The 18420-nt window shown below is 37.6% G+C and overlaps 1 pseudogene; it reads left to right on the forward strand.

Annotated features, from left to right (window-relative positions):
• The first annotated feature begins 5550 nt into the window (after positions 1-5550).
• The window catches only part of LOC132226707 (NEDD8 ultimate buster 1-like), a 99056-nt pseudogene continuing 86186 nt past the window's right edge, over positions 5551-18420 (forward strand).

The raw sequence follows: 18420 nt of genomic DNA on the forward strand, positions 1-18420 counted from the left end.
TCTATCACCAGTGAATTTTATGTAACCCACTTAAGTCTCTTATTTTCATTGTAATGAAAAAAAGAAAAGCAAGGTGAAAAGCTTCCAGTCTCCAGAGCATTATCTCAATCCATTGAGATTTGGCTTCCCTGCAATTTTCTACAGTTTGGCTCAAATAAACTCACAAAAATTCTTTACAGGTTTGAATGTTTCTTATGTTAATATTATGAAATATTCACAGAGTGTAAAGTACAGCATAGGGAATATAGTCAATAATATTACAATAACTATGTATAGGACAAGTGGGTATTGGAAATATCAGGGGGAACACTTTATAAATATATGATCATTTAACCAGGATGCTGTACACCTGAAGCCAATACTATATAATAAAAGCCTAATATGCAAATTGTCCCCTCGGGTGGTAGTTTGGGAGTTTGGCTGCTTACTATGACGTGCGCTGACGACAAGGGAGTGGAATGGGACATGGAAGGCATTGGCAACACGGTGCTGGCAGCAGGGGCAGATGGGCTCCCAAAAGAGTGGGACCATGGTGGGATAGCAGAGCAGGTCAGGGGGTGCCAGGCCAAGGTTGGGTGCCAGGCAGGGCTGCTGGGGTGTGAGCTGGGGCCCTGATTTCTGCAGGCCACCCCGAGGGACCCCACCCATGCACAAATTCATGCACCAGGTCTCTAGTATAAAATAATATTGAAAGTAAACTGTAACTAAAAAGAAAATAAAAAGAGAAATTACTATTTTTAGTAAAAAAAAACTTATTTTACTATTTATTATTATTTTAAATAAATTTTTATTGATTTCAGAGAGGAAAGGAGAAGGAGGGTGAGAGAGAGATAAAAACATCAATGATAAAAGCGAATCATTGATCGGCTGCCTCCTGCACACCCCACACTGGAGATGGAGCCCACAACCCGGACATGTGCCTTAACCAGGAATCAAACGGTGACCTCCTGGTTCAAGGTCAACACTCAATCATTGAGCCATGTCAGCTGGGCTAAAATTCATTTTAATAATAAATAATTTTTAATATGTTGTTGGTTTTATATTATATCCCAAATCAATAGCTTAATTTTATCTATTTTAAATATTTGTTGGAAGAGGTTTACAATGGTCAGAATCAGCATGAATTACTGTTATATAGAGTGATAATTTCTAGGTTCCAACCTGATTATCTAAGTGTATCTTTTTCATTCTCTCTTTGCCAGCATCCTTTAAAATGAATAATGCCTTCTCTAAGGCAACATTTCTACATCTAAAGTCTAATAGACCTTTCTCTTTACTTTGTATTCTTGTTAAGCCTTTATAATGGAGAATGCTTTCCTTTGTGTCCTGCATTTTCCCTTATCTGAGGAGAAAGCTGCCTTCTGGCAGTTCCTTTAAATTCTAGGAGGTTGCTGTAACCTTGTTTGTGATTAGGTTGCTGGCAATCTGCTACTTTCCTGCATAATGCATTTCTAAAACACTAATGAAAGAAAAATGAACCAAACAGTGATTTCTCTTAGGTTTGGATGGGGTGGCAGGTGGATCTTTTGGTTCTCAGGGAGAAAACAAGTACACTCCTTCACTTTCAGTTCATATTATTTTGGAATATTATATGTGCTTTTATTTGAGTTTTGTCCACCCCCCCCCCCGCCCCCAACACACACACTTATTTCAGGAAACACAGTGGACTAGCTTAAAAAGAATGCCAAATTAAACTACAAGGGGGCCAAAGTTTTCTGAAGCTATTAATTTTTATTTTTGACAATTATATATATTAGTTTGTGGATTTACTGTAGCATTTGTATCATCACTGCTTAACCTTTTAAAATGTTTCTCTACTACTTGGTAAGAGTTAAAGAATGAAGTGCAATAAAATACACAGAATTTAACAGATCACTGCTTTTTTGAAATAAGAATTATTTTGAGATGGTTATTTTTAAGAAAGAGTAGACACAGGGACAGCTCTGAAAACCAGTAAGTTACTCTTTTGTAAGAGACAATTACATGTATAAGAGAAATCTCCATTTAGTCTTCCCAATAGCTATGTCAAGTTTTAAATTATTGTTTAAGAAATGAACACACTGCTGGAGAGTATTGAAACGTGGGGTGCGGGGGGGGGGCAGATCTCCCCCTTGTGAGTTTTTGTCTCACGAAACTTGAAGAATAAAATTCATGAACTAAAAGAACTTGTTAGTAAAAGGGTAGAAATTTATTGGAAGCAAATACAGACTCCTGTGTAGGGAGGGGGTCCCAAGGGGGTAACCCTCTAACCCCCTTTTTTCTCAGGCTTATAAAGGCTGTAGTTCTTTGTCTCTCATGCTCCCTTCTACTTGGACCCCTTCCCCATTTTATGACTGTGCTTTTCTAATTGGTCAGTCTTTTCAAAACCCAAGTGGTGCCCTGTACTCTCTCCCCCCCTTAATTGTAGCATTTCTCTATTGCCTGTGAACACATGTTTCCGTTTTCCCAGCATTTGTCAGCATTTCTCTATCCTCTGGGCAAGTATGTTTCCTTTTTCCTCATACTCTGTGATTTTTCCCTGTCTTCTGTGAATGTATGTCTTCCTCTTCCCGGATTTATCCTGGGGAACCTTTCTATTCTCTGTGAATGTATGCCTTCTGGTGGCTCCAAGCCCTTACCTATGCATTCCTCCCCCATGGGCCCTCTTTATTCCTAAAGTTCCCTAAACCTGCCTATTTTATCCCTAAAATTCCTTTCATCATTATGCTAAGTGAAATAAGCCAGAGAAAGACAAGTACCAAATGATTTCACTCATATGTGGAATTTAATAAACAAAATAAACTAACAAACAAAATAGAAAAAAACACATAGATAGAGAACAGACTAACCGCTGTCAGAGGGGGGTTGGGGGCTGGGTGAAAGGTGAAGGGATTAAGCAAAAAAAGAAAGAAAGAAAATTCATGCACACAGACAGCAGTATGGTGATCACCAAAGGGAAAGTCAGGTGGGCAGAAGGAAGTAGAATGGAGTATAGGGGGAATAAATGTTGATGGAAGGAGACTTGGAGTGGGGAACACACAGTAAAATATACAGATGATGTATTATAGAATTGTACACCTGAAACTTACATAATTTTATTAAGCAAAGTCACTACAATAAAGTCAATAAAAAAGGAAAAACAATTAAACATACCAGCAACTAGAACATTTACTTAACTTGAAAATGGAATGGATTTTTGGCAAATTAGCAAGCAATAATCCCTATAAGACAATCCAAATATACATAGTTTAACTCGTTTTTTTCTATGGAGAAACAAAATGTATTATAATTTTATATATCTCTTTAAATATGTATTAGCTATACAGGGTTTTAACTCATTGGTTAGGTACATAATTATCAAACTTTTATATATAAAATATATCTTTAATTTATCAAAGGGAAGCTATTTACATTATTAATTTGAATTATGCTATAGGCATTTCTTATACTCTTTGAGATTTCTAAAATTAAACAATTGGAAACCATATTTTTTTTTTTGAAATTAACAATCTGAGATTCAGAGAAATTAACTATATGTATATGTGCTGTGGAATGGCTGAAGGATAAATTCCTCTGTAAATCTGAATGACTGTGCCATGTATGTTTCTGCAAAGCATTTTACATACTAGGTAATTTATTTTCTACATTAAAAATAAATAAAAAAAAGGTATTAGAAAATTTGTGTGTGCGACCCTAATTAGAATTCTAAAATACTCAGGTGGTTGTTGGAAAATCATTGAAACTTAATAAGAAAGAATCAGTTTTGTAAAAATATTGCCTTGATTTAGATATGTATGTGTTGTTTTTTTTTATATTATTATTCTCCTTTGGTAATGGTAATATTTAGCATAAAAATATTTACTTTTATTTCTACTGAGGTTAGGTTGTTAAACACACTAATTAAAATTGTTTTTGTTGCTTCAAATTAGTCTATAATAGTTTAACATCAATAAATCCAATAATATGTTTTATTGTTCAGGAACAACATTGGCACCTATGCTATGAAAATTAACCTACAAAAAGAAAACTCTGGCCTTTGCCCTGGATGACTGTGGGGTAATCTCTAGACCCCTGAGAGGTTTTGCCTGACAATTGTCTTTTGCCTGGTGATTGTGACCACCAGATGGTCTTATAATATGAATTATGATTAATTAAATATCAAAATATCAGTTCTGACCTTCTGAGACACTCGTGACTAAAGGTATTTGCCCTTCCTCTGCAAGGGCGTGGGGAGCCATGTAGACAGTGTGCAATTGATCCTCAATGAAAACTCTTTGCGTGGAAGCCTGGGGTGAGTTTCCCTCGTGTGTAGCACTTACTCGGTGAGTATAGTCACGCATCATGTACAGGAATAGGTAACACCATCCAGTGCTATACAGGGAGAGTATGATCAGAGCCGCTACTTTTGGACCCTTCCCAGACTTGGCCCTATGCGCCTTTTCTTTGGTCTGGGTTGAACTTTTAATTTTTCTTCATAATAAACTGTAACTATGAGTGTAATAGCTTTCTTTGCGTTCTGTGTGACCTTCTAATAAATAACTGGAAATAAGGGGGTTTTGAAGCCCTCTGCAATGGCAAATAATGTCGTAAGTGTCAAGCAAGGGCGGTCTTAAGGGAACTGTAGCTGCACTCTTTATAATTTGGCTAATTTTGGTTGACTCCCAATTTAGGCCATCTATACTAATAATAGACTAGGGCCATCACAACCAGACGGAGGACCAAACTCCACCTGGATTGGGGCGTGGCCAGCCTTCAAGCCCCAGGTGACCTCTAGCCCAGGCTGGCCAGTGCCAGGATGGGGGTGGGGAGGGGAGCGTGGGATTCCAAACCGCCAGTGGCCCTAGCCCAGGCCGGCCAGGGCCCCAGAGGAGACCCCGCCAGGATCGGGGTCATGGCTGGCCTTCAAACTGCAGAGGGCCCTAGCCCCAGGAGGCATCCTAGCTGAGGACGCCTGAGTCTGTTCTGGACCTAAGGCCAGGCTCTCCCTGTGAGCGACTTGGAAGCCACCAGTGTCTAACTGCCAGTCTCTGGGAGGTGGGAGTGCGTCCACTGTCCACCAAAAAGTAGGACCTTCGAACCGTTCACAGTCTCAGTGCAGGCACTGGTGAGTGGCTGACAGGATGGAGGCCAGACCAAAACAAAACAGCAGAATCACCCTGCCCACCTCGGCGGGTGCAGCTGCAGTCCACGAGGGCCTGAGCAGTGTTTAAAGTGCTACCTTCTCCCGGGTCCTGTGCTGGCACTGCCGCCTTGCTCACCCTCAAGCTCCCCTGAGTCCTGACAGCAAAGTGTGTAGGGCATCCTGCAGGAGTTGTGCCGTTCTGGGTGCTTTTGCCCAAAGACACCCTTTGGGATGAATTCAGAGCCACATCTCACTTGCCATGAGACTGGATGAACCATGTAAAAGGAATTCGACAAAAGCTTTCCACATCTCAGTTTATTCTTTTGGATCCATAAAACGACCTTAAAAATAGCATTCAGGCCACCGAAGAGAGAATGCACTTTCTGGCCAGGCATGCAGGATTCTTTTGCCCAACAGGTTAGAGGAAGCAGAGAGCTGGCATAGTGAAAATGGCCCTGGTGCCCTATGAGGAGACCGCGGGAATGGGGTTGCAGAAATTCCACAAGACTCTTGCCACCTTCTCCTTCGCAAACCACACCATCCAGATCCACCAGGACTGGAGGCAACTGGGAGTCACAGCCGTGGTTTGGGATGCGGTAAGCAAATCCTGGGGGGCCTCTGAAAACATCTGCAATTGATTATAAGACTGGTCTTTATTTAAAAAGAAATAAAAGAACAGTTTTGTTGAGACATAATTCATATACTATACATGTCACCTAAAGTGTACAATGTACTGGTTTTTTTTAAGTAAATTCAGAGTGGTACAACCATCACCATGCTCAATTTTTAAATATTTTCACGACCCCATCCCCTCCAAAAAAAAACTTCTACCCACTAGAATCACTTTCCTGATCATCTTCCCCAAAATAGATTGCATTTTAAGGGTGGGTAAAGGAAAGTTGAGGGAAGTTAGAATACTGCACAAAGGATATCGTAAAACGACAAAGCCCAAAGTGAAGATCATGTGTTTTCTTTTCATATATATATATATATATATATATATATATATATATATATATATATATATATATTTCATAGAGAAAGGGAGAGGGAGAGATAGAAACATCAATGATAACAATCACTGATCAGCTGCCTCCTGCAGGCCCCCTACTGAGGATTAAACCCTCAACCCAGGCATGTGCCCCTGACCAGAATCAAACCTGGGACCCTTCAGTCCACAGGCCGATGCTCTCTCCATTAAGCCAAACCAGCCACGGCCATGTATTTCCTTTAAGTTCTGCATGGTTGTAATGGTACACAAATCTATACTAATAAAAGGGTAATATGCTAATTCGAGTGGTCGTCTTCCAGACGTCCTTCCAGACAAAGCTGTAGTAGCTGTGAGGGCTGAGGCTCAGGTAGCTGTGGGCAGCTGGGAAGGGCTGAGGCTCAGGCTGGCAGTGGCAGCAGCAGGGATAATGGGGGTGGAGCCTTCCCCTGATCTGCCAGGTCGCCTCCTTCAGAGGGAGGCTAGACTGGGGGCCAAGGCACAGGTAGTTAAGGGTGATCAGGCCAGTAGGGGAGGGCAGTTGGCGGCTATTGGGCTGGCAGGGGAGGGCAAGGTAGGGGTGATCAGGCAGGCAGGCAGAGGGGTTAGGGGCAATCAGGCAGGCAGGCAGGCGAGTGGTTAGGAGCCAACAGTCCTGGATTGTGAGAGGGATGTCCGACTGCCGGCAGTTGAACATCCCCTGAGGGGTCCCAGATTGGAGAAGGTGCAGGCTGGGCTGAGGGACAACTCCCCCTCCCCCAGTGCACGAATTTCATGTACCAGGCCTCTAGTGGTAGTATAATAATTTTATTTCTGATGATTTGGAAGCTTAAGTTCAATAACATTGTATAATAAAGTGGGCCCTTGACTCACTGATTAAAAATAAATATATCTTTCATTAGTAAAGTATATAGCATTTGATATTTAATGAATTCAAAAAATTTAAGGTATTTATGAATTCAGTGAGTAGAAACTAGATCCTTTTAAGACTATAACATCAGTTTTGAGCAGTTCAATTTAAAATATCATTGATGAGAAATTAAGATGTAGCCTAAAATATTGAAGCAACTTTGATGCTGTGCAATAACTTGGTTTTCTATGCTCAAAATTAAACTTTGTCAAATTATTTACGACTTTTTTACAAATATTTTGCATATTATGTTTTACTAAATTATCAAAAATAATGGGAAAAGATTATATTGACTGTGTACCTATAGGCCTCTTCTCAAGTAATTATTGTATCAACACTGTGAGAGCTCATACTCTCTTCAGTATTTAGAATTCAGAATAAATTTAGAGAAGTATAGAATTTCGCTAAATCTATATAACTTGTAAGTGGCTGATCTAGGACTTATATTGAGTTAGTGAGATCAGAACAAAGGAATGTTTATAGCATTTTGATAATCCAATTAAATTATATATTTCTTAGTTGCTATCTGTTTGCACTCAGCTATTTCTCCACCATTTTTATCTTCCCTTCTTTATCTGGGCTACACACTCAGAAACAACATTTCCTTAAAATTCTTAATATCAAGATTTAAGATTATATTCTTAAAGGAATGATACTGCATAAAATTGGAAGACAGAATAAGAAGCAAAAGCCATCATTTTCTCCTTCAAACAACTATGGGTTAGTACAAAGGCAAATGGCATGTGGGAGGTTCTGCCATGACTAATGGCAAATTCTGTGAAAATCATATTTTTAAAATGCGGTTAGCTGAGATCACTGTGGCAAATTTCTGACTTCCTAAGAGCAAGTAATGGTTTTCCCAAATTTTTGTTTCCTTTCCCCTTCCAGTAGTTCCAGTACCTAATTCCCTATGTGAAATTTCTTCTTAATAAAAAAAATCTGGACTGATTTATTTTATCCTGATCAAACTGTGACAGAGGTTTGTGGAAAACCTATTATTTTTATCATGTCTCTATACAGCAGGAAATAACTATTTATATATTAGTAGGAATAGATTGTAACCAGTTGGTCTTGGAAAACTTTGCCAAGTCAAGTACCCAGAATTTGAAATAATTCTGGCTTCACAATATTATAGTAATAGAAGCTTTCTAAGAATGGCAGAATTTGGGGTTATTAGAAATCTAAACTGTAATAATATAAACCCATGAATAACTGTTTTTTTATGTTATCATTGATAGATATCCATACAAATTCTGCTTTAACATTTGGAATAATCTACTCATTTTGAATCTAGATTGGAAAGCTTGATACAAAATGCTTTAAATGCTAGTCTAGAAATCTTTCATTTTATATATTGTCCTTCAATACCTACTTGACTATTTGGGAACACATTATTTACTGTGAGAAATGAGCATAAACCAAGAATCAGAGGTCATTATATTAAATATAGTGTAGATATAGGTTTTTCATACTCTTTTAAAATTTTATCTTTATTGTTGAAAGTATTACACATGTCTTCTTTTTTTTTTACCCATTGACCACTTCTAGCTCATATCTGCCCCCAGCCCAGCCCTTCATCACACTATTGTCTGTATCCATGCATTATGCATATAAGTTCTTTGATTAACATATACTAGTAAGTTCTTTGGTTAATCTCTTCCCACTCACCCGCCCCCACCTTCCCTCTGAGATTCCACAATCATGCACTTTTTAATTTTTTTAGCTCTGATTATCCTACTTAGTTTCTTCTAAGTAGCATTATATGGATTAGTAACAGCAATACAGAGGCAAACAAACAAAAAGAAGGCTAGAGAAGAAATTGAAGATGCTCCTGCCAAAAAGAAAACATTCCCACAGGATATTATAATTTAGATCACTCAAATCTACTTCAGATGAAGTCAAACTGATGCACTCCATTGCCAGTAGCTTAACATTTATCAACAAAACTGGTAATTTAATAACAGTAGCAGCATCTCTCAATCACAGATATTTTTGTCATTAAATAAGCAGTTCTATTTCTATTTAATAGCAAAAATGGAGAGTGAATGGAAATTTGTCTGAATATTTCTTTCATGACTGATACAGGCTTTTTAAAAAAATATATTTTATTGATTTTTTACAGAGAGGAAGGGAGGATAGAGAGTTAGAAACATCGATGATAGAGGAACATCGATCAGCTGCCTCCTGCACACCCCCCACCGGAGATGTGCCCACAACCAAGGTACATGCCCTTGACTGGAATCGAACCCTGGACCCTTCGGCCCACAGGCCAACACTCTATCCACTGAGCCAAACAGGTCAGGGCTGATACAGGCATTTTTAATTGAGGTAAACCTGGGAGGATTTTGCCCTCTTTAACATTTTTTTTTTTCAAAATTGAGAGAGACTATTTCAAATGTATATGAAAACCAAAGAGCCATTACTAAGAACTATCTGTGATTCTACATTATTATTTTCTTCAATTGGAATCTGACCAGTATTTATTATAACTTAGAAACTGCATAAAACCTTGGGGATACTAAGACTAACAAAACATTGCTTTTTCCCACCTGGAACCATTTATTTACTTATTAAATTTATGGGGTGACATTGGTTGATAAGGTTATATGGGTATCAAGTGTACATTTCTATCATGATCTTCTGTCACCATATATTTGACCCTCTTTACCGTTTATCCTACCTTTTCCTTCTGATAACCACCATATTGTTCACATTGTTGGTGTCTGTGAGTTTTGACTTTTTTGTTTTTCTTGCCTATTCATATGTAGTTTTAGGTTTTATATTGCACATATGAGTAAAATCATGTAGTTCTTAAATTTTCTGTATGACTTATTTCACTTAGTATAATATTCTCCAAATGGCAGTCCTTCAACTTTTTTTATGTCTAAGTAGTAGTCCATTGTATATATTTACCACAACTTCTTTATCCAATTATCTGTCAAAGGACATTTTTTTCTTGTCTTGGCCACTGTGAATAATGCTTCACTGAATATAGAGGTACATATATCTTTGTGAATAACTTTTAAAATTTTGGCATAAATACACAGAAGAAAGGTTGCTGGGTCATATGGTAATTCTATTCTTAATTTTTTGAAGAACTGACATACTATTTTCCATAGTGGCTTTACCAGTTCACATTCCCACCAGCAGTGAATGAGTCATAGCAAAGGTTGACAATTCACCAATGGCCTTCCAAATGCACCAATGAGTTAACTTTTTGTGCTATAAAGTATGTTAAACTATTTCTCCTACCATTTTTTACATCATTTATTTTGGTTGACTTTTTAACCCTCAGGCATATCTTTAGTAGTGTCTTTTGTAGATTTCTTAATACATTTCTGTTGTTTAGCCTCTGCAAACATCATGACATATCACTGTAAAATATTGGAGAATATATATATATATATATATATATATATATATATATATATATATATCATGCAAGCTATTTGCTGCCTCCTTCTGTGGACATGGTTGGATTGTATTTTATGGCTTCCTTTTGATTGTTTGACTATCTATATATATATATATATATATAATATATTAGGGTGACTTGGGTTAATAAAATTATATAGATGTCATGTGTACAATTCTATAACAAAGCATCAGTGTATTGTATTGTGTGTTCACCACCTAAAGTTAAGTCTCCTTCAGTTCCATCACTATTTACCCCTTTTCCCCTCCTCTGCCTCTCTCCACTTCCTTTTTGCTCTAGTAATCACCATATTGTTGTCTGTGTCTATGAGATTTTTTGTTTGTTTGTTTTCTTTTGCTCAGTCCCTTCCATTTTTTTCACCTGCTCCCCCACCCCCCTCAGCTCTAATAACTGTTAGCCTATTCTCTGTATCTATGAAACTGTTTCTATTTTGTTTCTTAACTTATTTTCTTCATTAGATTCAATGTATAAATGAAATCATATGGTGCTTGTCTTTTTCTGACTGGATTTTTCACTTAGCATAATGCTCCCCAGATCTATCTATGTTATCACAAATGGTAAGACTTCCTTCTTTTTTACAGCTGAGTAGTATTCCATTGGGTACATGTATCACAGATTTTTAATCCACTCATATACTGATGAGCACTTGAGCTGCTTCCAAATCTGACTGTCTTAATAGTTGTGATAAGGAGAAACATGGTACTCAGGAATTTTGAGGTATTTAATTGCTGCTGTGATACCCTGCAGAGCTCTTTTCCCTCTAACATAATAACAAGTAATGTTTAAGATGGCACATGCTCTAGGCAGAGGTCTCTGAGAAACCAAGATGGGCATAGCCCTCAAAGACACACGATGGATACTTACTAGTAGTGTGAGGGAATAAGCAATGAAATTGAGAAATACATACTGCACATTATATATTATCTACATATAATATTTGTATAAGCTATTTGTACATATGATTTTGTATATATATTTAAAATCAGTGATGTTATACTTTCATTAACACTGTCCTCAAAATTATAGCTTTTTCAGATTCTGATTTCAAAGTTTTCCCCACATTTTAGTCTTTTGTGGGTTTTGGGGCATGATTCAGCATTCATGTGCCAATTCTGTATTATTTGTTTACTAGAGGCCCACTGCACAGAATTTGTGCATGGGGCAGGGGGAGGAGGATCCCTCAGTCCGGCTTGCACCCTCTCCAATCCAGGACCCCTCAGGGGATGTCTGACTGCCGGTCGAGGCCCAATCCAGGACTGCTGGCTCCTAACCGCTCTCCCCTGCCGGGCTGGTCACCCCCAACTACCCACCCTCCCCTGCAGGCCTGGTCGACCCCAACTGCCCTCCCCTGCAGGCCATTCTTGTGGTGGCCATCTTGTGCAAGGGTGTGACAGTCAATTTGCATATTACCTCTTTATTATGTAGGATTACTCTATAATAAGTTACATCAGAACTTAACAGCTTATAGAGCACTCATTTATTCTTTTCACAGTTAATATTAATCAGCTATCTGGTTCAGCTGATATTATTGTTTCAGGTTCGAGAATTCTGTCAGGGTGGGCTTTGAATTCTTTTGAAAGCTCTACTATAAGGATGTCAATCCTCTTCCAATTTGACCCATGTGGCTTTTTGCAGGTGATAGTACTTTGTCTCAGGCATCTCCACCAAGCAGCCTTACAGCACAACAGCTGGCTTCTGTCAGGGTGAGTGACCCAGACAAAGCTAGAGAGTATATGCAAGGTGGAAGACACAGTGTTTTGTTTTGTTTTTAAATGGTTCTTTATTGTTGAAAGTATTACATATGTCCCCTTTTCCCCCATTGCTCCCCTGTCCCACCCCCTCGCCCCAGGCCTTCAACACCCTATTGTCTGTGTCCATGCATTATGCATATATGCATACAATATCTTTGATTGATTATCTCTCACCCACCCACCCTCCCCCTCTTATGGCAACCTAAATATTAGAAAGAGCATACAACATGACCTCACAACATTCATATTGTACTAGTTAAAAGTGTGTAAGTCCAGCTCATACCAAGGTAAGAGGGTTGCATAAATGTGTAAAGATTAGGAATTGGAGATCTTTGAGGGCATCTTAAAGGCTACCTACAATAATCTTATTATAATTTTGATTATAAACTTAATTTATAAACCAATTATGGGAACACTGACATCTTAAAAGTATTTTTTCTTCCATCTAAAGGTAAGAATTAATGAATCAGGGAACTACTTCTTAAGTTCTCTGTAATTTCCTAATTCATTTTTTAGAAACAACATTTGGGAACTCTTATTAATGCTACACAACTCCAAAATCCCTCATTCTCCAATCTTCCTCATTACATTGCTCATGTAGACTACAGGTACTAGTTTTATAGTACTCTCCCACTTTCATTTTTCCCTATAGCTATTGAGTTTCTAAGCTTTATTCCAGTCCTGTATGAGAAACCTAGAATATAGACTGCACCATGAGCTTCTTCTAATTATGTGGAAAATGTGCAATGTGAGCAAAGGAAACATCTTAAACATTCAGAGTGAGCCATGGTTGCAATGTTTCCTTACCAGTAAAGGCCTACCTGTATTTTCATAGCTTCCAACATACTAAGAAATAAAGTATGTCTTTATATGAGAGAAAATAAATTTATTTTAAATTATAAGGGTCAAATAAAACCATGGCTTGGTAAGCCTCATTAATGAATTACCTTTCTTGACAGCATAGATGGACCTGGTAGTTATTATGCTAAGTAAAATAAGACAGTCAGAAAAAGACAAGTATAACATGATCTCACTTATAAGTAGAATCTAATGAACATAATAAACAATGAATAAAAATGAAACAGAGACATGGATACATGGAACAGACTGACAGCTGCCAGAGGGCAGAGATGTTGGGGAACTGGATGAAAGAAGGTGAATGGATTAGCCAAAAACATATATACACTAGGGGCCTGCTGCACGAAATTCATGCACTGGTAGGGTCTCTAGGCCTGGCCAAAGATCAGGGCCAATCGGGGCCTTCCAGCTGCCGGCCCGGGCCTTCCTTCATTAAGCACCGCCCCCTGGTGGTCAGCGCATGTCATAGAGAGCAATTGGTCTCCCGGTTGAACTTCTGGGGGGACAATTTGCATATTAGGCTTTTATATATATATAGATAATCCATAGATATGGACAACAATGTGGTTATAGTCAGGGGGGTGGGAGAGTGGGAGGTAGGTGGAAGTGGGCAAAGTGAAGAGAAATGGGGACTGGAGATGGAAAGGGACTTAGCCTGGGGCAATGCACACACCATGCAGTATGAAGATGATGCTTTATTGAGTTGTACACTTGAGACCTGTATGGTTTTGCAAACCAATGGCACCACAATAAATTCAATTAAAAAAAAAAAAAGAAGAAATGATTTCAGCTAACCATAAAATAAATTTATAACACTGAGAAGATGCCCATTAAAAAGGTGTAATATTTATTTACTGACCCATCAAAATGTCATTATTATTGTGATCATTTATAAAATATAGGATATACAACTTATGTACTTTACATCTTGAAAGGGCATATCCAAAATGGCAGGCTATTTTGTTATTCAATCCCTAAAAACTACTGAGGTTGAATTCAACAAATTCTCCTTTTTTTCATTTTAGTGTTGTAGTATTAAGTAAAAATTAATTATAAGCAAAATCTGTTCCTTAGAATACATTTGCAATTTGATTTATGCCACACTTTTCTAATTTTTAAAAATGACTTTTTAAAACTATCTTTGCCTGGGGATATTTTTCCATTGACTTTTTAGAAAAGGTGGAAGGGAAGGAGAGAGATAGAGAGAGAAACATTGATGTGAGACACATTGATTGATTGCTTCTGGCATGCGCCAACCAGGGCCAGGGATTGAGCCTGCAACCAAGGTACATGCCCTTGACCAGAATGGAATCTAAGACCCTTCAGTCCACAGGCAGACACTCTATTCACTGAGCATAACTGACTAGGGCTAAAAATGATTTTTAAATTCTGCCTTTTCTAAATCATTTGAAATCAGTTTTCCAATATAAGTGTAATCCAGTAAAAATTTTGGAAGAAATAATTATTTCTTTAAGCAGCATTTTTTATTTAAATATGAAAGACCCTTTAAAGCTCATTATACAACTGAATCCCAGGGAAGTTCCATGACTTTGACAAAGTCACATACAGAATTAACATAACTAATACTGAAACCATAACCTTTTATTCATATAGTTATTCCTAATACATACTGCTGTGTATTATGTGTAATTATTATCCTGTATAATAAAAGCCTAATATGCAAATTGACTGAATGGCAGAACAACCTGTGGAACGACCGGTTGCTATGACATGCACTGACCACCAGGGGGAAGATGCTCTACGCAGGAGCTGCTCCCAGTCCGCAGGCTCCAGGCCGGTCAATGCAGGTGCCAGAGGGGGCCCTCTAATCACCCCGCCAGTCACCCCACAGATTGGCCCTGATCACAGGCCAGACCTAGGGACCCTACCCATGCACAAATTTTGTGCATTGGGCCTCTAATTAGGAAATAAGTATAAAAAGAAAAAGGTTCACAAATTATTTCATACCATCAGCTGGCAAAATATTCAATTACCTGTGAATAATGAGAGATAAATGTTAGTGGGTGACACCATTTAATACAGAAAAGCATGAAGTGTCTGAAAGACCCTATTATTGTTTGTAACATAGGCCATTATCAGCCAATCCAGAGACTACAATTAATGATGGATTCATGGATATTAGAAATTTTAGAGACTTGCTTGATTTAAAAGTATGGAGTTCATCATATTATTCTATGTACAAATTCCAAATATATTAGCATATGAAACTATAACCTACTGACTATAAACACTATAACCTATAGACTTTAAAAAGTAAGCACTGCAAATATTATATTTATTATGGTGTTATAACTGAAGGCAGTATTTTAAAAATAAGTTATCAGACTATGTATTAATCCTGTGTGCTTATTGAGAATAATTCAAGACATGGCTTAAGTTCTGATAATTAATAAGTTGAAGAATTAAGTAATGAGTCTCAATGTTTATATTAGTTCTCACTCAAGGATATGTTTTTCATTGATTCTAGAGAGAGAGGAAGGAAGAGGGAGCGATAGAGAAACATTGATTGGTTGCCTGTAACCCAGGTATGTGCCCTGACTCGGAATTGAACCCATGCCCCTTTGGTGCATGTGTGGACTCTCTAACCAACTGAGCCATTCTGGAGAGCCACTTTATATCTTCTAATATCTTTAAATACTTGATGATTTATGGAGATATGTGGTAACCTTTGCTAACTTAGTAAAATTTCCCTTAGAAAAGAACCTGTATTTTGCCTAATAATACATAAATAAAAAAATGAAAGACTTTGCTATTTAGAACAGTCAAGTAATAGCTTTCTTTAGTTGAGAGCATAATACACAACTTCTATATATTTTTTTGCCCAACTTAATACAAAGGGTATAAATACTTTATTTTTACCTTGGGAAAATTAGAGATATTTGCTACTCATTTGCACCCTAAAGCTTCATTGTCCTGTCTGATATAATATTAAAATACTTCTCACAATGCAGATTCAGAAGCACCTGGTTTTAATATACACAAATCAGTGGGTGAAAGATGTAAAGCATGATTCAGTTTCAAGGAAAGTATCTCACTTGTTCCCATGTCAGACACTCAGCTCTTCTAGCATTTTAAAGTTTTCAAATTGTACCCATTGATTGGACAAAATGAAATATTTTCTGTTAAGTTGGTTTAATAAACAGAGGATGGACTTTTATTACACTCAAATGATGTGTTTACTTGTTACACTTAAAGTTCAGCTGGCATATTTAGAGATATTTAAAACAAAGCTTTTTTAGAAAGAAAATTCCAGTTAACATCTGAACAAGAAATGATATTCATTCTATCTAAAATAAATTCACTGAATAAAATAGGCATATCTTATATACCTTTACTTCTTAAACTTTCTCTGCCTCTTGAAAACTTTCTATAAGTTAATGTCAGCACAAATCCTTAAAATAAAAATAAATGAATAATTTGGCTCTATAAGTTCTGTTGATTTTGTTCTGCTTTTGATAGGCTTACAATTGAGCTATAAAGAGGTTTGTTTGTTTTTTAAATATATTTTTATTGATTTCAGAGAGGAAGGGAGAGGGAGAGAGAGATAGAAACATCAATGATGAGAGAGAATCATTGATTGGCTGCCTCCTGCACGCCCCCTATTGGGGATCGAGACTGCAACCAGGTCATATGCCCTTGACAGGAATCAAACCCAGAACCCTCAGTCTTCAGGCTGAGGCTCTATACCACTGAGCCAAACCAACCAGGGCTATGGAATTTTTAAGCTCCATTACAAGTTATAGCTTCAAGTTATGTCCTCCATGGAAGTCAGCTTCAGGAAGGGAACATAAACTGAGAATTAGAGAGAGTTCAAGAGCCAAAGGAAACATGAAATGAAGATTAGAGATAAATAAAAACTTACTTAACCAAAGAAGAAACTGTGATAAAGCAGTTTTAATGAATAAGATGAGAAGTTCCATGGAAAGGAGATATAAAAGGAAAGAGGTTTAGAACAGCTGAAAATTCCTTTAGTAGAATGATGAAACAGCATTAGCTAACTAGTTCTTACTAAAGCTGCATCAGTCTTTGTTTAGGAAGTTGTTCAATGGAAATTCAGATTAATAACAACAGATAATTAAGAGAAAGAGTTAATAAGATTCGGGTGATAAAGGCTGGGTACTTCTATTACGTTTTGATGACAAATTGAAGCTGCTAAAAGATTTTAAAGTTTGTATGTGTTTTGAAGAATAATATTTATATTTACATTTTAAAAATCACATATTTAGTTTTTATGAAATTGATACACAAATGACATTAAAAACAAGATTTAACTAATAGCTTTATAATGGACAGTATTAGCATTCCACCCTATACATATCACCTCTACTTTGTTGCATGTTTTCTTTTTTTTTTTTTAATTAAATCTTTATTGTTCAGATTATTACATTTGTTCCTCTTTCCCCCCCCCCCCCCCCCATAACTCCCCTCCTCCCAGTTCCCGCCCCACCCTCCGCCCTCACTCCCCACCCACTGTCCTCATCCATAGGTGCACGATTTTTGTCCAGTCTCTTCCCGCATCTCCCACACCCCTTTCCCCCCCAGGAATAGTCAGTCCATTCCCTTTCTATGTCCCTGATTCTATTATAATCAACAGTTCATTCTGTTCATCAGATTATTTATTCACTTGATTCTTAGATTCACTTGTTGATAGATGCATATTTGTTGTTCATAATTTGTATCTTTACCTTTTTCTTCCTCTTCCTCTTCTTAAAGGATACCTTTCAGCATTTCATATAATCCTGGTTTGGTGGTGATGAACTCCTTTAGCTTTTCCTTATCTGTGAAGCTCTTTATCTGACCTTCGATTCTGAATGATAGCTTTGCTGGATAAAGTAATCTTGGTTGTAGGTTCTTGCTATTCATCACTTTGAATATTTCTTGCCACTCCCTTCTGGCCTGCAAAGTTTCTGTTGAGAAATCAGCTGACAGTCGTATGGGTATTCCCTTGTAGGTAACTGAGTTTCTTTCTCTTGCTGTTTTTAAGATTCTCTCTTTATCTTTTGCTCTTGGCATTTTAATTATGATGTGTCTTGGTGTGGTCCTCTTTGGATTCCTTTTGTTTGGGGTTCTCCGCGCTTCTTGGACCTGTAAGTCCATTTCTTTCACCAGGTGGGGGAAGTTTTCTGTCATTATTTCTTCAAATAGGTTTTCAATATCTTGCTCTCTCTCATCTTCTGGCACCCCTATAATTCTGATGTTGGTACGCTTGAAGCTGTCCCAGAGGCTCCTTACACTATCCTCGCATTTTTGGATTCTTTTTTCATTTTGCTTTTCCGGTTGGATGTTTTTTGCTTCCTCGCATTTCAAATCATTGACTTGATTCTTGCGCTCCTCTGGTCTGCTGTCGGGAGTCTG

Source organism: Myotis daubentonii, chromosome 2 (genome assembly GCF_963259705.1).
Source record: "Myotis daubentonii chromosome 2, mMyoDau2.1, whole genome shotgun sequence".
Taxonomy (NCBI): Eukaryota; Metazoa; Chordata; class Mammalia; order Chiroptera; family Vespertilionidae; genus Myotis; species Myotis daubentonii.